The sequence below is a fragment of the Mastomys coucha genome, unplaced genomic scaffold, assembly GCF_008632895.1.
Source record: "Mastomys coucha isolate ucsf_1 unplaced genomic scaffold, UCSF_Mcou_1 pScaffold13, whole genome shotgun sequence".
Classification (NCBI taxonomy): domain Eukaryota; kingdom Metazoa; phylum Chordata; class Mammalia; order Rodentia; family Muridae; genus Mastomys; species Mastomys coucha.
In genome coordinates, this window is record NW_022196895.1 from 74,597,881 (window position 1) to 74,619,669 (window position 21,789).

Below are 21,789 nucleotides of genomic sequence, written 5' to 3' on the forward strand. Positions count from 1 at the left end.
AAAAAAAAAAAACAAACAAACAAACAAACAAAAAACCCCAAAACCAACAACAAGAAAAGGCTGGGGATATAGCTCAGTAGAAGATAGGGCTGGGCAGTGGGAACTCACACTTTTAATTCCAGCACTTGGGGGGCAAGAGACAGGTGGGTTTCTCAGAGGCCAGCCTGGTCTACAGAGCAAGTTCCAGGACAGCCAGGGCTACACAGAGAATCCTGTCTCGAAAAAACAAAACAAAACAAAAACAAGGAAGAAGAAGGACATGGGTTTGATCTGTGGTATTTCCCACCTCAACCCTCCAGGGGAAATAGCCACACTACCTATGTACATAATTTGGGGCGGGGGAGACTACTCTTCAAATGATACATTGGCATGATCGTTTATATAAAATGCATATTATACTGGGAATTATAAGTAATGCAGAGATGATTTAAGACATAGGAGAGGGTGTGTGTATAATTTCTGTCAACACTACTGAGAGTAAGCTGGGGATAGGTTCCTCAGGATTCAGAAAGCTGACTCCACATGTACAGTAGATAACCCCACTCTCTGTAACATAGCGTGGCTTGTAGTCAATTCTAGGAGTGAACTTTACTAAGTCCCACTTAAAATTATAGAAGATAAATCTGTTCATACATTTTCCTGACTACCATTTTGTTAGTTTATTAGGGACTGGGCCTTAAACAGAGCCAAAGTGGGCATGAGCAGTGGCTAGCAGTTCACTGGATCGTGTTCCAACAAAGCAGCTCTTTTGAAGTTTTCCTGGCACAAAAGGCCAGACACGTATGAAAGGTTTAGGGGTAAAGTTAAAAACAGACCGTTTCCAGGAATACACATTTCAGCAACAAAAACATTGAACATACTGGAGCTGACCTCTCACTTTACAATGGGAAAAAGCGCAGATTCATGGGTCTGAGTCTGCAAGGGCCAGATGGCCGTGGAAGATCCTCCATGAGTGCAGTGGAATGAACCTACAGAGAGGAAAGTCCAGTGCATGGCTCACCTACAAAGAAGTAGAACAGATTCTCCTGAGGCCTCGGAGTCACTCAGGACAATATTTGTGGAATGAATGCATGGTGTAAATTGACAGCTTAGAAGAGGAGAAGGAGGACCTATTATGAATAGAAAGATTTGCTTCGAAGAGGTTTGGCCTCTTACTTGTTTCATGATCAAACTCTTCACTTCCTCAGATCCAATGTACTGTCTTAAAGCTGGTATAATCCTGTCTATAAAAATCTTTAAATGTGGGTTGGAGAGATGGCTCAGTGGGTAAGAGCACTGACTGCTCTTCCGGAGGTCCTGAGTTCAATTTGCAGCAACCACATGGTGGCTCATAACCATCTGTAATGGGATCCGATATCCTCTTCTGATGTGTCTGAAGAGAGCAATGGTGTACTCATATACATTAAATAAATAAATAAATCTTTAAACGTTCTTGGATACCTAAAGAACAATACCAGGTGGCACTATGTTCTGCAGCCTCAAACCACGTCAATGGATAGGCCCATTTGCCCAGTCCTGGAGGAACCCATGCGGAGCATAGCAAACCCATACATTCTCATCTCGTCTATAAAGACTCACTGAACTTGGCATTGACCACATTCAGATCACAGCTTTCTATAGTGACAATCAGTAATAATCCATTTTTGAAATTTCACTTCCTCGTCTGTTTCATTTATTAAATGGGGCTAATTATATTTATCTCTGCTCATTGGAGGTATGGACAGTCAATGCACCAGGACAGTTTAACTAGCTGGAGATGCCTTAAGAAGTCTGGGTCCTGGGTCACGCGTGCTCTGTTACTGGTATGCTCACTCCTTGCATCCCTCTTTATTGGGGCATTATGATTATAATCAACAAAGGCTATAATAAGTGTCAGGGCTTCCTCTGCACAAGCGGACACAGTATCCCTAATCCTGGCTTCAGCGTTTCTCTTCTTGCTCATTGTGTCATGGGAGTCAAAAAAAAAAAAAAAAATCTGGCCGGCAAGAAATATAGTGGGATTCTTATTGGAAATTGGGGCCCCTGAGGGCAAAGTATGTATTGACACTTAGAATACCAGCCTGTCTCAATGTTTTGTCTCATCAACAGTAAGTGCAGTTTCCTTTGCAAGCAGAGGAATAATGGAGCAGAGATGTTTTCTTCTTGTTTTTTAACAAATTAATGCTGTCTTGCAAGCAGAATGTGCAGTCTTCACCATAGTTGGTGATGGATCTCTTTCAGGAGCATAGAAGGCTTTAGGAGGCATTGTAGCTAATCTAAGACTGAAGAACGTGAAGACCAGGTGAGCTTTGAGGGGAAAGGTGTATTGTGAACATTTTGGTGAACAATGCTTTGTTGGAAGCTGAGGGAAATTTTTTTACCAGTTCACTGGTACTCTTTTTCTTTCCATAGCAAGCAGCACTTACTCCCTGCTGGGCAGAGGGATGGCAATAGAAAGAGGCTCTAAGGCATCACAAGGGGCTCACAGGACTGAGCCAGTGTTCATCTGGGTGAGGTGTGCCTGTGTCTCAAGCAGGTTGGCCTCTGTTGACTGAATGGCCCTAGGCTCCATCCCAGGTTATAAGATCACTCTGGGAAATACGGTTTTAGCATCTACTGGGGAAACATAAAAAACAAGGGGATCTCCTAATAAATCAGACGACAATTAAGGTTCAGAAGTCAATGTTTAGGAAACATAGCGGTTCGAAATTCAATCAACCTATCAGGGTAATTCAAAGCCTAGTGCCTAGAAGGCAGTGCTCTATTCACAATCCGATCCATCCATCAAGGAGCATTTCCCCACTCCAGGCCCTCACGTCCCAGGATGGTTTGGGATATTTGCCAAGTGCAGCCAGTTTTTCTGGCTCAGGGTCTGTCTTGATTGTACACTGGCCAGGGTTTACAACCACAGCCAGACTCAGCTTATGTGCTGTCCCCCACTTCTTAGCTCTTTTATTTTTGGTGTCACATTTATTTCTTTTTCTGGGGATATAGGGATTGTCCACATATACTTCCTTGACTTCTTTCTCTGTAGCTACTTAAAATACGCTATAGCACGCCCCCTGAACACTCATGGGTTCTACCTCGGATCAGAAAAAGCACATGACTATGAATCTTCCCTTCCCACATCCTTGGGAGTACTAGCGTAGAATTCATCTAGTGATTATCACAAGAAGCTTTTCCATGCTCTGTGGTCAATTTTGTATTAAGGGTGAAGACTGCAGGGAGCCTCAGAGACAGCGAGAGCTGCCCTAGGAAGATCACCCACTCCAGCTTTGAGACCCTCATTCACTTTCCATGAAACAACTATTCATCTTTGCATCTCCAGATTCAGTCACTTGTAGAGCCCATTTCCCCCATTTGAACAGATGTGGAAACTGAGGCCTACAGACACTAAGTTGCATGAGAGCTGCAGAGCTGGGGCTGCAGATTGTGGCTCCATGACGGTGATGTCTTGTCTGCTTCTAATTTTGTCTCTATTTGTGGTTTCCTTCCTAGGGACCATGAATCTCAGATAAACAACAGAAAGATGAATACATAAGCACTTATTAAGTACTCATATCTAAATACTACACTGTTCTATATTCTACTCTAACCTATGTAACACACCTATGCTTATAATATTAATAATTATTATTCACACTAATAATTATTATTGATTAATTTAATAATAAATTTAATCAATAATTAAATTTAACAATTTAATTAATCAATAATAATTATTAGTGATTATTATTATCATCAGTAATTATTCACATATTACTGATGAAAGAGCTGACGTTCCAAGAAGAAAGTGACTTGCCCAGCTTATGTAGCTAGAGAATGAGTGAGCTGGGTTCAACTTCACCAAGTTGTACTCTTAACATCAGCTAGCCATACACATAGAGTTACTTCTCTGCTTGTACTGATGAAACTCAGTTCTGGACTTGGACCTTTACTTGGACCACCATCTTAGGGCCTTGCACCTTAGATGGCCCAGTCTCAGGCTTTAAATAGATCTGTGCCTTGAAGTGGTGCCCTAATCAGGTAAAGGCTCTAGTACTCCCCAGAGCCGGTGTTCTTGGACCACAACGGTTATTTTTCAGAACTGGCTTTTTTTTTTTTTCTTGTGGCTTAATTATTTACACACTCAGGTTCATTTGCTTTGGAGCTTTCTGAATGTCACATCTTCAGTACTCAAATGTGAGCCAAGCATTGGCCTTTGCAGCAGGCTTGGGTTAATACTGTCTGAAAACAAGGAGCCTCCAAAAATCACAGGAGCTCCCACAAGGGTCCTCTGCACCTGCTTTGAGCTCCGGTACCTTTCCTGGACGCTGTGCCTAACTCCTGGGGAGATCCGGTTCTGTGTACTTCTGAGTACACGCGTGTGCATTCACAAGTGCACTCCTTCTGCAGCGCCTAGCTCACTTCTAACGAACACACCTGTGCAGACAAGGAGTATGCTCGGCCGATTAACCCCACAAGGTAGAGAAAAGAGTTTAAGGACCAGGTTTCTTGGGGTAAACTTGCCTACTATTTGTTCTCAGAAAGGATACTTAACCCTTTGAACTTCCACTAGCCATTTTTTCATTTCAGGAAGTTAAACTAGCTTTGCTACCAAAAGCTTTTCTGTGGAGCATTAGCATTCTTGACGAGCATGCTAGTGGATGGAGTTTGGAAAATAAGAGTTTTGTAGGTCAGTCACTTGAGAAGGCGATGTCCTCTGTAAAACAAATCATGCCGTTCATTCCTGTTAAATGTTATGTTGTGGTTACCATAGTTTTTAAAAATGCATTTGATATTCAAATTGCTTCAAAGAGTACAGTCCATTCTACTTCGGGTGCTGGGCTTGAGTAAGTTTCAGGGCTTTTACACTCAAACTTCAAAAACTCAGTGAGTCATTTCAATAGTTCTAAATGAATGGGCTAATAACATGAGAAAATATGAAAATGTTGTTATAAATCAATTTGTCTTGTGTAAGAGAATTGATTGGCAAGAATTAGACTTAAGCCCAAAGTCAAAATGGTGAACTGTATGTGATTTAACAAATGGCCTCAGAAATGGAGAACAGCCCCAATGTTCATGGGGCCACATTCCCCAGGCCTTATTGGCGATTTATTTATTTATTTATTTATTTATTTATTTATTTACTTACTTACTTATTTGGAGTGCAGACTGAATCTTGAGGTCAGAGAAATGAAAGCACTGAAAGGAACATTTCTCTCCTTGCAGCTGAAAATTTCCAATCATTATTTTTACCCATTATAACCTTGTGAGGTAACTACACTGATACCGCTCAAATCAGATTTCAAAAAGTGACTCTGTGAGGGACACAGCTCACAATTACAAGAGTAATTAAAATTCTGAGGAGAGTCCCTCAAATATTCTGACTCAGGCGTCTTTATAATTTTCTTTTTCTTCATAGAGTACATTTGGTGTGTATGCGTGGTAAGTGAAGTGAAGACTAGCTGGTCTGCTCTGGTCTCACTCATCTTGTTCTCAACACTGAAGAAGAGATTGGACATTCTTTCATCTCTACAAATCAGATGCCATTCTATTATTTCTCTGTGAGTGTGAGTGTGTGTGTGTGTGTGTGTGTGTGTGTGTGGTGTCTGTCTGTCTGTCTGTCTGTCTGTCTTGTTTCACTTTTGCTTTCCCTGAATTTTGTGCATATGCTTAGCTAGTTTTCTTCCCCATGAAGTGCCCATGAGGGCACATCAAGTGCCTGTGACACTCTCCCATATCTGAAACAGAAAGCCCCACTGGGCATTAATATAAATCCTCAAAATGCTTTATGTCTGAGAACAACACCATATGCCAGAGTAAGGACAAGTGACAGGAGTCCCGTGTGACTTATTCTGAGCGAGTCATCCTGGGGTCCTTCCTCCACTTCCTTCCTGGTGCCTGCTAGCTCTGGAGTCCTCCTTCACAGACTTCTGCTTCTTCATCCCCCTGCCCAGCACCTCAGCTTGTTTCCAGACTCAGAGACTCTTAGTGATTGTTTCCTTGGTCATCTTTCTTGCCTCCTAGCCCTTTGCTCTGAGCAGTACCAGATCTTTAGGCAGAGCTATTTTGCCAAGGCAATGCCATTTTAAAATGCCCATTGGGCAGAGTCGGTGCATAGCCAATGGGGGAGGGTGCAGCCAGGTAAAGGAAGCTTTTTGTAATCATTTGGTTTAATATATTTATATTCCTCATCAAAGCCATTCCATTGCCCCCTCCTGCCTCCATGTGCCTCTCTCCCCTTAGGCCCTGGAAGGCAACGGCTTAGGTCACAAAAATCTCTTTATATATATTGTGTAAATGCTTAATAGTCAGTCAGGGTGCTAACCTTGTGTTTTCCAGGAGTCAGGAATTATGCTACGATATTGTAAGCAAACATACCAGAGGAGGTGTCAGTCTCTGGAGTTCCCATCTTTTATCACAAGAAAATGGGCTGAGATTGCATTGTCACATTCATCTTCCCAAACCCTTCTGATATGATCTTTTGGTCAACTCCTCTCTGTCTACTTCCTTTCAGTCGTAGCACAGTAACTTAAACTAGAAGGGATCCATCACAGTCTGGATTGAGTCCCTGAGATGATCTTCTGAAGTTACATACATGCATACATACATACATACATACATACATACATACATACACACACATACATTCATATGTAAGTATACTTTAAATCATACAAGATAACCAGATAGTGAGAAGCAGGATTTCTTGACTCAAGGACAGAATCTGACCGAGGGCAAAACCTTGCCTATTGGACGGAAGTCGGAGTGATTTGGGATAGTTCCAGGTGCAGCTAAGCCTGAGGCTTATAGATGTGTCTGCTGCAGTAACTCCTGAAGGAAAGCCATTTGGGCAGAACAGAGAGGCCAGCCATAAGCCGAAGAGGCAGCCCAAGCTGTGGTGAAGGTTGATCTTCATTGAAATTCATTTTTCCAAATAACCATAGTGTTGTAAAGGGTTGGGTAAAACTTCCTGTGGGGACAGAGGTATTAAGTCACAGCTTCACAAAGTCTGCACTTGGTAGGGGAGGTTTAGATGGGGTTTCACATAGAATGTCAAATCCAGGCCCCACTCAGTTACTTAGCCATGCCTGCTTTTCTTGGGACCATCTCTCTAGCAAGCCGCCAGCATCATGGATGCCCAAGGGCCAGCCAACAGTCCATATTCTATTTGAATAAAAGCGATTCTAAATGCTGAGATTTATAACTTCATGGGAAAGCTTTGGGAGGGGAAACAGTTTAAAAGAACATTTTGTGTAGAGTTAGGATTCTGCCAAAAGTTTGCGGGTTGGATGGGGTACTACGTTCCTAAAGATTAAACCTAACTGAGGGTTTTCTTCTTCTTCTTCTCTTTTAATACCAATGAAATATAAATTCCCCCTCATGTCAGCGTCTCAACTCTTTAGACATTTTGCACAATTTTTTCCCATTCAAGAGTATTTAACTGAGAGGAAATTTGGACAACTGTACTCCACCCCACCCCCATCCCCGAAACCAAAAGAATTTAGAGATACCAAGTTCAGCTTTCTAATTTAATTTCTGAACTTTCTATTTTTTTTTAATGAGAGAAGGAATTTCAGTGGATCTGAGGAAAAAAGCACATGTTTTTGTGATTATGAGTTTCTGGTGGTTGGTATTTTGTGAAAATGCCACAGAGCAGTGCCGTGAGTTACAGTGCGTGTTGAGTGAACCCCCAGCCCTCGCTCCCACCGAAAAGAAATGTCAGCAAGAAATGGAAGCAAAGGAGTTATTTTTCTGTTCGCATAGAGCAGACCAACAGTTCTGCACTGTGAAAAGAAGCTAAGAGTGAGAAGCAGCTTGATTTTATACATGTTCTGTGCATATCCTCCTAGCACTGACACTGTGACTTGATCACAAACAGGTCCCTAAGCTATACAGAGACATAACTATAGATGCCTAACTGTAGGATGTTCTGGAACCACCTAAGCAATCAAGGTACCACATGACTGTTGGAATTGGCCCTAGACATGGCTGTCCCCACACCATTCTATTTAACTGTTCTCCTCTTGCCGCTAACACCCAGAAATCTTTTTCCTGTGCACCCAGAAAGTGACTAGATCCCCAGAAGCCCTTCCGCCCCACCTTTGACTTCAGCTCCTGGTGGGGTTTAGCGAAGGACACAGCAAAGCCCACTAGATTTCTACTCTGTAGAAACTGAAAGAGCTTTGTGTTGCTTTAAGTTGCTAAGTTTTTGGACTCTGTCAAAGCAGAATAGGAAAATGAGCACACGTCCCATTTCTTTCTTTATAGCCACACTATGGCTGGTGTTGCAGATAAATTGGTCCGTGAAATGGGAACCAGTGCTCGACACTCTTATGACGACAGGCCAAATGCCAAGAGACTGAGTTTCTCAAGACCATCCCGTGAGTGAGTGCAAGCACAAGGAACTCAAGTTTCTCTTTGTGTGGAATGTGTGTTTTCATTGCTCATTCTCCATAACTGCATCTCAAGACCATCCCGGGAGTGATGCAAGCACAAGGAACTTAGTTTCTCTTTGTGTGGAATGTGTGTTTTCATGGCCCAGTCTCCATAACTGCATCGCTTTGCTGCTCTATCGTCACCATCAGATACAACTGTAGTCCAGCCTTTCCATGTATGAATGTGTTCAGAGCAGACTCCGCCCCATCCAGGCAGGAGTCTCCAGTGGGGAAGGGAAGCTAGCTGGTTCAACAGGGTGCCATTCTAGAGCAGTCTGGTGTGTTGTAGGTTTCTCTGCTTAAATATATTACCCAAAGTAGAAATGAAAGGGAACAAACATATTGACACCTAGGAGACAAGCAATGTATATGTGGTAGTGGTGGCGATCCTATGTGCATCCTACCTATATTTTGCTCTCAATAGAGATATTAATAGTTTCACAAGGAAAAGGTGCACTAGAGAGGCTTCCTGGCCAAAGGTCATGAAATTATGGGGGTGGTGGTGTTGGGAGGTTAGTGTACACATCAACATCTTGAACTCTTGGGATCGTCTTACTGTATGAGTTTGCCTTTGAAGTTGAAGAAATTTGTTTTTAAGCAATTGCTTTTCAAGGTGAAGGTCGGGAACACATGGCAGTTTGCAAAGATGAGCTCAGTCAGCTGGTCAGTGACATCTGTTCTCAGCATCCACGCAAGGATCACTTGAGCCACACAGATCAGAGCACCGTCAGATCCTGATCTCCTGGCATCCCTCAGTCAGATGTGACGTGGGTGAGCAGATGCATCTCTTTGTGACAAAAATGTAAACAACACAAGGCCAAGTGCAAATAAGCAACAAAGTAAAAAGGAAAGTGTTACTCCCAGCAGAGAAGCAGGAGGTGCTGGGCTAGCTAAGGACACTTGTGGGTGTGGATTGGAAGGCAGGTAAAACCACAACCACTACATATGAAGGAGGCCAGAGCCAGGCCTGGGGACTCAGAGGAAGGGCTAATAGGACACAGAGGAGCTTTAACAGAACTCCCAGCTAGGGAATGAGTTGAAAATGATTAGGAGACAAAGCAAGACCTGTGTGGGAAGACCACAAAGGGTCTTTTAAGACCCAGAATTTGGACTTGACACAACAGGAATTGATATTTCCACACCTGGCATCAATTATTCATGTAACTACTGCTGGCTTCAGAGATGTTCTCTGAAAAACTACTATAGTTTTCTATTTTTATATTTAAATAATTTATATATTTTAGTTAGGGTTGTAGGCCAGAAACTGATACAATAGGGCTTGGCTTCATGGTTTCCAAAGAGCAAAATGCATACCTCCATTACAGATGCATTGTTCAAGATTCATAAATCACAAGAGTGGCCTCAGGGAAGGTGAGCCCACACAAGTGGTGTGGTTCAGAGTTCTTGATGGCTTCTGTAGTGTAGTGGAGCTGACACACCAGTCTGGGATGGCTCACATAATAGAATCCAGTGCTCATCGTCCTTGCCCTTGGCACAACCAACTCTCAGAAACAGGACTCTCCTCTTTGAGGCAGACACTTGGAAAGCGCCTCCTCTCTCATAAGAAATATGAAGCAGACTTAGAAAAATAACTGAAGAAAAGCTGAAAAGAAAAGCTGACCAAGTCCTCCGTGACACTGGCACTGTCTGTGGACATTGAAGAGTTTTCTAGGAGGATGTTTTCTTTGCCCTTTGTCTCACACACTGACCCCAAGTGCAGCACATGGAGTTGTAAGCTAACCGCACCAGAGCAGAATCCCCTTTCGAAATGGGAGCTAAGGCTTTCTAACTTCACTTTAGAAATATTCACAGGTATGTCAGGGAGGAAAATAAGTAAGTGCTAGTCAGCCCTTTATATTGTAGCCTAAAATTAAAAGCCAGTGCCTTCCCTCTAAGTGCACATGATACAAGTAATGACAACACTGACCGATGGGACTAGGTATGACTAGCTAGGTAATTCATTCTCTCTCTCTCTCTCTCTCTCTCTCTCTCTCTCTTTCTCTCTCTCTCTCTGTCTAATTCATTCTCTCTCTCTCTGTATGTGTGTATGTGTGTGTACATGTGTGTATATGTGTGCATGTGTGGGTCTGTGTGTGTGCATGTGTGTGTGCATCTCTCTCTCTCTTTCTCTGTGTGTACACCTGTGTGCATGTGCCTTTGTGTGTTTGTGTACATGTGTATGCATATATCTAAGTGAAATAGAGATAGCATTTGTAGCTGAAATTGGCTAGATTACTCAACTTTGTCCCATTCTGTTATGGGAAAAAAAAAGATTCATACTTAGTGACTCTTAGGAAAGTATTTTGGCAACTGTCGCTAGTCCTGACTAATTTACCCCCTCGGGGTTCCTGCCTTGGCACTTACGATGACGTTAGCTACACAGGGAAATTTGGAAATTGGAGGGTTTCATGTCCAATTGCTGCTGCGTTTATTTTTAAACTGTATTCCCTGTGTGGGTAGTGACAACCTGCAGAAGGAATGGTTATCAGAGTCCAGTATGGAGGGGCATTAAGAGAGACTGTGAAGGAGCAGACAAGCAAGGTAGAGATGGGAAGAGGAGCAGATGGAGGGGAAGGTGGTTTATTGTACCTTCCACTGGGGAGCAGGAGGAAAAGCAGACAGGCAAGGATGCAGAGCAATGAGTACCTTGGGGTGGGGACTAGTTTGCATATGCTGTCACTGCACCTGTTGGGGGCAGTGGGACTATAAGGAGTATACCTTTTCCCTTTTAGGCTCTTCCAATTTTTCTCTACTAATAAAACTCTTAAATTTAATAAAATAAAACAATAAAAATGTTCAGTTTACCAGTTTTGAGACACAGCCCTAACCCTGTAAGGTCCTTAGTGAGCTGCTGTGTCTCCTTTTTAACCTACAATCCTCTCAGGGGCCATGTGTTTTTAGGTGCATTAGATGCCCTCAAGCCAAATGTATCTGGGCAAAGAATTCATCTCTAATTGTTGCTGTTGGGATCTTGATGAAAAAATGTACTTAGTACTAACATGGTAGAGGGTTAGATGGCAGACTAATACAAACATATAGAATTAAGACAATGTCTCTCAAAGGTTGGAAATGTGTCCTTTATGTAATTATTGCAACAAAACCATCCAAGACTACATCTTATACATATTAGACAATTGTTGGTTTTGGATAGGATTGAAATAAATGTGAAATAAAAATAGAGCAAAATAAAGAATGATATCCAATAAGAGAAATGCTTTTGCCTTTTTGGCCTTATCTGTAATATGAAATATGATAAGGCAATATAAATCCATCTTAATATATGACAGACATTTAAAAGTGGACAGATCTTTTTTCCTCTAACAATTTTGACTTTGATGTGTAGTCCCAGCCTCAGGGTTTCCTCAGGACTTGCTTCCTTTTTCTCATCATTAGTGTCCTCTTCTTTGTGGGCACACTAGTTAGTATATATCCACCTGCACGGAAACATTCCTTAACAACAGATACTTAACTACTAGTTTCTGTGTGGTGGGATGATGTGTATAAGTAGCCTCTCATTCTGCTCCGAATCCACTTTGTGATTCTCAGATTGTCCACATACCTGCAGTCTCTAGCTTCAGATGGATTAATAACACCACATCCAACAATGTTCCTCTTAAGTTCTGGGCTTTAGCTCAGCCTGGCTCCAAAGTGCTACCTTCACATCAGAAAAATTTTTTAGCAAAAACTCAGTGACTTTTGGCTAGATTACTCCAGCTTCCACGGTCTGTTCCATTGGCAAGATCTCCAGTGGGATAACTCAGAAGCTGAGTCACATTATTGACCTTGTCAAAGACTTAAGAAGTAAAATGATGCTGGGAAATTTCATGAAACCTGGGTTGCTTTTCTGTGCAAATCTGGCCTGGAGACACTGGGTTCTGATGCTTCATCTGCCAAGTGGGAAAGCAACAACGTTCTGCATGCCTCAATGCATAGTGAAGACTGAACGAATGTGACATGTTTTGAAAAGTAGAACAACTATTCAGACATGTGACAGAGGAAGACTTTCCTCCCAGATTCTCCATCCACAGGGACAATGACAATGCTGACTGACTTATCCCCCACCTTTTACATCTCCTGTTCTCCAGGCCAGAGTGAGGAACTGCAGCCCAGACCCCTATTGTACCCTGCCCCACTATTGACCCACCATTACCCATGGTGCCTTCTTCTTGAGATAGCTTATTCTGAATCCTTACACAATAGTACACACACCAATATTAACTAGCCTTCAACAACATGTTTTATTCTCTTAAGGAATGCATCAGGCATCTCTTTCTAGTCTTTGGAAATATGAACTCCCATTATTCTAACCACTCTGTCTATGTGTCTGTTACCACTACCTCTGTGTCGTGGTATCATATAGTGTCTTCGAGGATAGGCATGCTTCCTGGTACTGCACCACTTCCTCTACCCCTTCTTGCCATTCAACAGCTTTAGGGTCACTACTCTTCAATTGCATCCTCTCTTCATCCATGATACAATTGCATATTCTACTTATGAAACCATGTCTCTTGAAAGTCTATCCTCACTCAGCTGTGAATTTTAATCTACCTGGCTACCCTCCTGCGTCCTAGCCTGTATCCTTAACTGTGCTGTCCATCCAGCTGATGCTGTTGTGAGACTCTTTCACTGTGCACTGCTATCCTAGACCTGGGGTGTTATCTTTCACTGAATGTATCGTTATTTTGGATTCTGGCATCCCATAGCTATCATCGCTGTCCAATGAGTAAGTACAGCCTTCACTGGGTCTGCGTTTGTGTATGCATGCAAGTATGTATTTATGCATGTATGTATGTATGTACAAATAGTCACTGCTCACCCTTGCTTTTTATTTTCTTCTGTTTTCCCTAATTGTTCTTGTCACTATACTATGTATTGAACGAATGAAGAGTTTACAATTATTTTTAATTTTTCAAATATTTTGAAACAAAGACATGTAGCCCAGGCCAGTCTCAAACTTACCATGTGGTCAAATTTGAGTGTAAACTCCATATCTTCCTGTCTCCGCCTCCCAAGTGTTTGGATTTCAGCAGCATGCCCTCAAAACAGTTTGGAAGTGATTTTAAATGTGTGAATACACTTTAAACAGTAGCAGACAGCTCGGCAGGATTGGGATAAGGCTTTGAGCACATAAAACGTTCAGTGAAAGATACACTTATCAGAACTCATAGAAGCAGGAAGTGTCCTCCATATACCATACTGTCATAGCTGGTTTCTATGGCAGCACAAATAAAGGGTTTCAGAAGTTTTCTGACATTGTCATGTTCAGAACCTGCCAGTGTTGCTCTCTGTTTCTTTTTCTGTTCTAGGACCAAGCAGTTCTATTATTGCCTACATGAGGAGTGAAATAACAGTGAGGAGGACTTTGTGTTAGGTTTCCCATGTTACCTACACCCAGTGAAAACAGTGGTGTGACTACTCACTCATGAACTCTGTCACCTGGATGCAGTACACAGCCTACCAAGCCACAAACATACAAACACCTAATTAATTTTAAACCTTTCTCTTGCTTTCAGGCTATCAGTATGTTCACATGAACCCTCATCTAGCCATATCATCTGTGGGCTCTGAGCTTCCAGCTCTACACATCATTTCTTAGACACTATCTTCTTGGAACCCTCAGCTACCTTCTAGCCGCCTTCTATTCTTTCTTTCATCTTCTCTGACTTCTCTTATCCCATGGCTCTGTTCAATGTGTCCTCTCCTCCATCTGCTTCTTCATCTACCATGATTCTCTTCTGTGATTAATATTAATCTCTAACTTAACGGTTGTTTCATTGCCTCACCAGACACTCTACTTTCTCTAGTTTGGTTAGTGTCATGGGTTTTCTAATTGCCTGGAATCAAAATATTAGAATGTTCCTTGACTTTGGAAAGATAAAATGAGGACCTGAAGAGTTGGCCCAGAAGTTAAGGGTCTTTGTTACTTTTGTAGAGGAACTGGGTTCTGTTTTCAACACCCACAAGATAGCTTGCAGCCATCTGTAACTCCAGTCTCAAGGGACCCAATGCCCTCTCCTGGCTTCCATGGACACAAAATGTGCCAGTAGAATACATACATATATGCAGGCAAAATATTTATACACATAAAATGATAGAATAAAATATTTAGAAAAGAAAAGAGAAAAATGAATCAAGAGTGCCCTTCGGTGATGTGTTTGTTTGAACACCAGTTTGCATAGTGATGTCTGCGCTATACTTGTCACCTGTGATTGAGGGTGACATGGCAGACATAACACATAAGGGAATACCGACCATTTGGTGGGGGCAGTGCACAGACTGTGCAATTTTAGCCAGGACAGGTCTGGAAGAGAGGTCAAGAAAGATGCGAAATACAGTAACTTTTACAAGATTAAGACATAGTTGCCCACTATTGCAACTTAATTAAATATGAACCTCTAAATGTGGGGGAAGAGTCCTTAACAGATGATCATACAATCCTTTGTTACTTTATTTCCCATGATTCCAGAGCTCCAGATCTAAACCTCAATGGGACAACTAATAATAATTTCCCAATACTCTCTTGCCAAAACTTATAGATGGCTCCCTTTCAATGTCACACTTCCTGCCCACTACCCAGAACATCCTCACCATCTCCTTTCCCCAAATATCTCATTTATTCCTTCAAGACTACTGTATAGTAATTTCCACTTAATTCTTCCATCTTGGAGGCAAGCTCCTCAAGATACTAAGTGTTCTAAAGCAGTAGTTTTCAACTGGTAGGTTGCAACGCCTTTGGGGGAGGTGAAGGATCCTTTCACAAGGATCACCTAAGACCACCAGAAAACATTACAAGTCATAACAGTATAAAATTACAGTTATGAAGTAGGAACAAGAATAATTTTATGGTCATCACAGTCTGAGGAACTAGATTAAAGGCTCATACCATTAAGCAGGTTGAGAACCACTGCTCTAAAGGAAGATGAAACATCTCAGCCTATAGGGAACCTTCTTCAACTTGGGAAACAAACATTCAGAAGTTTCAGAAAGTCCCTGAAACTGATCAGTTTCAGAAAGTCCCCGAAGTTTCATTAGGTCCCTCCTTCCCCAAGCTTGGTTAAATAGTAAGGACTTCTGGGACAGTCTTAGTTTAGCTCTCTGGAAGTGGTTCAGATTGAACTGAGCTGCCTAGAAACCTGATACTTTCCAATTTGTTGAACCACAGCGTATTCCAGGCTTCTAGATTTATGAGCCACTACCAATTCTGGGGTGGGCTTTGTTGATGCAGCTCTCCTTTATATTGCTGAAAATAACCTCACCCATAATTTTTAATGTAACACCAATAAATCTCATCAATTAGATCACCAACATTGGATTTTGGCGATAGTCTTAGTTTGGTCTGTCCTTGGTCCCCTCGCTACAGTGAGTTTGTTCACATATCCCCAGGAAAACTGCTACACAACAAAATCCATCAAAATGGGAATGACTCTAATGAAATAAGGCTCCCTTCTTCTCCTCTAGTGAGAGCACAGAGCTGGCTCACCTCATGTGGACAGGTATGTTTTGATCTTTGCTTTCTCTGTGCCTTTCTTGTAGCCCTTTGAGTTTGCTTTACAACATGGTGAGTTAAAGCAACTTTCTCTTTCTCTTGTAGAGGAGTCACATGACATAGAAACTCTTGGTAGCAAAAAATTCTCCCTAGAATGATACCAAGACTTATGGTGCATTTCTTTTAAGATTTATTTTTTTATTGTATGTACGTACACCGTAGCTGTCTTCAGACACTCCAGAACAGGGAGTCAGATCTCATTATGGATGGTTGTGAGCCACTGTGTGGTTCCTGGGATTTGAACCGGAGACCTTCGGAAGAGCTGTTAGTGCTCTTAACCACTGAGCCATCTCTCCAGCCCCACTACAGTGGATTCTTCATAGTAAATACATATGTTTTTCTTGTCTTTGTCATTTTCTCCAAGATTTTTTCAATCTGTATTAGTGCTAAGTCTCTCAATGCTAGACCATAGTCCTAGCATATATTCAGTTGCTTGTTCATGTACACAATAATTAGATCCTTTTCTGGCTCCTCTTGCTGGTCCTTTCCTTTCCCTTTGCAGTGACAGACCTGTCTTTGGAAGGCACACAGTACTGATTTCTATAGCCTGGATAGGCTCCATGTGGGTTTAGTGCCATGTCTGTAACTATTATAACTTCTCTATATCCACACAGGGATCTGCATAATTCCCTAATCCCACAGACCTATGCATAAAACTTCTAACAGGACAGGAGAGTGTTTGCCAATTGTGGGAAGATAAATGGCCCAGGGACATCATGCCTTAAAGGCACAACTGCCTAAATTCTGTGCTGCAAAAGAGATGCTATAGTGTCTATGTATTTTTTCTTTTTTCTTTTTTAAATCATTCCTGGTAAGTTATAGTACAATATTTAATTTAATTAATTCTTGGCTTCCAATTAGAAGAGTCTTTGGGAGGAAAACTCTGTACAATGGTTATGTTATGAAAAAGAAACAAAATGACTTTCATAAGTGTTGCTTCTACTTTGAGACTTGGGTACAATGAGATGGCCTGGGACCATGTGACTATCAATGAGACGCTTCCCTCCAGAGCTGCTTACAAAGAACACAGGCTAAAAGCTCTCCATTTTCCATTTATTCTTCTCAGTGTCTCCCTTTCCTCTTTCCTCTGCCTAATGTTAATCCTCTCGCTCCCACCCACCACACACACTGAATTCTTCCAACAATTAGACACATGTCATTGGATAAAGACACTTAACCTTTTAAGCCTGTACACTCAAAAGTGAAGCTGAGTGTTCAATCTACATTGTTAATATGTTTAAGTTCAGACTCTAAGCATTCTCTTCCTGTCCCTAAATAACTAGTCACATCAGCACTCCAATCTTTTTGTTTCTAGGAGGGTGACTGTGGCTTGAATCTGCAGCAGGAGCAAGCTCATTTCTCAGTGGGAGTCAGGGAGCATGAGTGTTACCTTTCTGAAAAGGTAAGGCCAAACGCCCAATGAAGGGACCCTCACAGACTAAATCGTGGATCACAGGGACCTGTTACAAAACTCCATGGAAGCAGGGCAGTGGTGGCACACGCCTTTAATCCCAGCACTTGGGAGGCAGAGGCAGGCGGATTTATAAGTTTGAGGCCAGCCTGGTCTACAGAGTGAGTTCTAGGACAGCCAGTGCTACACCGAGAAACCCTGTCTCAACAAAACAAAACAAAACAAAACAAAACAAAGCAAAACAAAACAAGGCCGGGCGGTGGTGGCACATGCCTTTAATCCCAGCACTTGGGAGGCAGAGGCAGGCAGATTTCTGAGTTTGAGGCCAGTCTGGTCTACAGAGTGAGTTCCAGGACAGCCAGGGCTATACAGAGAAACCCTGTCTCGAAAAACAAAACAAAACAAAACCCTCCACTGAAGAGATGATGCTGTGGCCAGCATTTTAGCATGTGTCTTCTTCCAAGTTGCCTGTTGTTGAGGTTGTGCCCATATTGAAACTCCATTGTAGTGGAGTTGGCTCTTTTAGAATCCTAGACTCAAGTTTAGTCAGAACATTTATTATTGTAGACCCATGTGAGAACAAATATAAAGGTGAACTGGTGGCGTAGCAGATGAAGCTTGGATGGGACTGGTCTCTCCCATCTGAGGTACAAGGTAGCTAGTGCCCAATTAACATCGCATCTCTTCCTGCAGGGGGACAAGCAGTTAAGCTTAGATTAAAGTAAGACAGATTATACTCCGCCCATTCTCCATTGATGACTGTCTTTTCTTATGATCTGAGTTTTCCCTCCCATCAGCCACCTTTCATTCCCTTTTCACAGTCTTCTCCCACTTCCTGTAAAGCTTTCATGACATCTCATCCACACAGCTAGCCCCTTCTTCAGAATGACTACTTGGAGTCGGGGTTGGGGTAGGGTGGGGGGTGTTGCTTTTGGCATGGGTGCCCCTGTCATGTGGATGAGTGACAGCAGCTTCTGCCTCCCCAAATACCCTGCAGTGCTGATAAGAGGAGCTGGCAAAGGGCTAGACAGAAGCTGACAGAAGTGGGGTGGGCCACGCTCCCGGGGGTCTGGTTACCTACATGGCAGGGTTCTGATATCTGAGAGGTGAACTCAGGGTTAATTCTCAACCCCCATTCATCACAAGGCAGGTGTTTGACATTTGGGCATGAGGGCTGGCTTCCTTGTCTAATAATGGCACTGAACTAAGAGGTACCATATGCAAATAGACTCCTGTTACTGGTTTTCCATTATTTGAGAAGAGCCTGGACTGCAGGTTCGTTTGTGATATCTCATCATGGCAGAGTTTTAGGTCAAAATGTGCAAAGATTTCTTACAGGAAATCCGAAGAAGAAGATGATCAGCGACATAGGAGACATCCCCCACCACCTATGGGGATTTGAATTTGGAGGTACGTGGCATCATTCTAACTATGCATTGTCAAATCTGGACAGGTTTGCTCTTTTGGAAACCTGTGCACGTGTGGGGGGACTGTGATGCTTGATGACAGGGAGCCTCAAATAATGCTGATAAGTATGAATCTGAGACTATCCCTTTCTATTATTTATACACTTTTGGCACAAAACAAGCATTTTAGAAAATGGTGATTTAGCAGATGGTATGTGTCCAGAAAATAAGTCCAAAAAGCTACTGCGTCCTGAGAGAGAAGACGGGAGGAATGAAAGAAGAATTAGGAAGGGGCCTGCACACGATTGTAAGGGAGCTGATGAGGCAACACAGTCTCTAGCAGGGCCAGGGTGTGAGAGGTGAAGAGTTTGCCAGGTAGGAAGAATGAAATGGTGTGTGCAATTGCTGCCTTTGCTAAATGGGGTCTCAATTCCTTTCTCCATAATGGTGATGACTTACGTTTATACGGTGACTTTCATCAGCTCTGATCTCAGGGAGGGTGCAAGACCCCCTCTCCACTAAGCTCCTAAACCTGGCCCTCCATAGATTATAGAATAACATCTATATAGCAGCTGTATCTATTACATAGAACAATGGCTTATGTGGAAGGGTATGTTCAGAGGTGGAGGAAGTGAATCCAGCATGGAGTAACAAAGGGTACAGAAAGAGACACCGTGGAAAACCCAGCTGCTTGTTTCCCAGTATGAGTGTTAGTGTTGTCCAATTCAACCAGAACCTCCAATCCAATGCAGTTTCTGGAAGCTTCCAATGACTTCAGTAATCTTTCCCTCACTTTACCTGTGGCGTATCTTTTCAAAGGACTTCATGCTTTTTGGAAAAAAATCCATTTTAAGGAAGATACTCTCCAGTAATGTTCTGACAGACTCTGACACTGGGCTCTCAGTATAGCCAAAGACATTTTTTTTGCATTTGTTTTGGGCTACAGAACTAGAGAAGACATACAGGGCACAGACAACGATAGGTCAAAGGGTGAAAGGGAGGGCTTTGCTCTTCAACAGATGAGCAGAGACATCAAGTATAATTCACTGAGTCATAGAAGCCATCAATGATTATGATCCATTAATGAGTTGGGGGTGGGAGAGCCAGATAAAATGGACACTGACACAAAGTAGTGGCAAGAATTGTCAGAGAATGAGATGCCAGAAAGGAGAGATGCTCACACATTCTTGAGTTATTTTCACCTTATGTTTAGCAGAGGGCAATGAGGATCCCTCCTTCTCCAGTTGGGGACTACGTAAAAGAATACATACTTTCTTTCATTGCTTTCTTCTGCATATGTCACATAGTCATTTGCCAGGGACACCTTAGCAAAGGATATGTATGTCACTGGAGGATGGATTTAGAAGGACAGACATGTTACACATGTGGACAAAAACAGGACCTGTGTTCGGGACTTGCCCTTGATCAGCGTGTGAGATGTCACTTCAGTACAGGAGACAAAGGCTAAGTTTGCTGAGCTTCAAACTGGAGAGCTGTGTGAACATGGACAAATCACTCGCTCTCTTTGAGTCTTCTGTTTGGATTTGTCATTGAAAAATAATAATATAAGACAAACATATCTTATCTGAAAATTCAGAAACTAAAACATTTAGACATTGATATGACATAATTAGAAAAATCCCATACTATAAATTTTATTTTCCACTAAAAAATATTTAAAAAACCATATAAAATTACAATCAGGTTGTGAGTGTATGCTACCTACATATGAAATATAAATGAATTTTGTGTTTAGACCCTGGTCTTATCCCCAAGATGTCTCATTATATAAATGTAAATATTTGAAAATAAAGAAATCTGAAATTTAAAATAGTTCTGGCCTTCAAGTATTTTGGATAAACAACACTCAATATGCATCTATAGGTTAGGTTTGCAGAAAGCACATTAGAGGAAGGAATGGATGAAATATAACTTCAGGCACCTAAACTCACTACCCAACCTCCTGGTCCTCTACTCTGAATGATGGATGTTTACCCAAATAATACCTAAAATAGATAATGCCACAAAAGAGGAAGGCCACACTTTTGACCAATAGGTACTTCATAAAGGCACTGAGCCAAATACCCAGTTCTTCTGCTGAAGCTTGGCTTGCTTTAAGAATGTTGGCAGGATGGCTATTTCCTTCTCTCTCATGTGGCTGACTGAATGTCGCATGGGAATATAGACAAGAGGTGCAGAGGATTTTGAATAAAGAAGTGGCAACCATGTGAATGCATCGCTATACTGAGGACATGGCCAGAAGCACTCGTAGTATCTAGAGATGAACTACCACTGGGAAACCATCACAATTCACTGAGTACCCAACAAAAATGTCTGACCACAGAAAAATCTGAGTGGAATGTGCCAAGGCAATTGATTTTGGCTCCTGGGATATTTTTCCTCAGGTCTTCATACCTTAGGTTCTTATAACTTCTTAGCACAACTCTACTATTATTGTTAATTTCTTTTTAGCTAAATGATGCTTAAAATCATCAAACAAACAAACAAAAAACTCACAACTCTGTGTATGACTCGTTCAGTTTGGGCTGATCAGTGCTATCATGCTTTTAAAATACCAGCATTTCTCATGTCCATATTTAATACAATGCCCCATGCCAGGCAGACTTCGTCTAGGCTCTTCAAGAAACCAGGTAACTTCAAAGAAGTCTTTTGAATGTGAGATGTCAAAACTACAGCTACTCTGGGCAGGCAGGATAAACGGGCCATTTGGTGACCTTCACCACTGTCACCAAATCCAAGAGACATGACTACCATCTAATCTCTTTCATTAAGAAGACAATGGACCACCATGACAACTCACAAATTACTAACAGCATGACACAATCTTCAGTAGTTTCTAACTGAAATTTGTTAGCATAAAAATAATTCATTCTTTTTGAGTTGACTGTTTTCACAGTCACAATTTTGTGAACTCCCTCCGGGAAGATGGAGAGCAAGTGAGAGACCCTAAAGATAAACAGAGATAAAATATTATATCCACATCTTCACAATGTGCCTACAGACCCT

At 42.0% G+C, this 21,789-nt stretch overlaps 1 protein-coding gene across 1 annotated transcript in view; it reads right to left on the reverse strand.

Annotated features, from left to right (window-relative positions):
* The window catches only part of Setbp1 (SET binding protein 1), a 362,083-nt gene that overhangs the window by 87,597 nt on the left and 252,697 nt on the right, over positions 1–21,789 (reverse strand). The window lies entirely within an intron of this gene.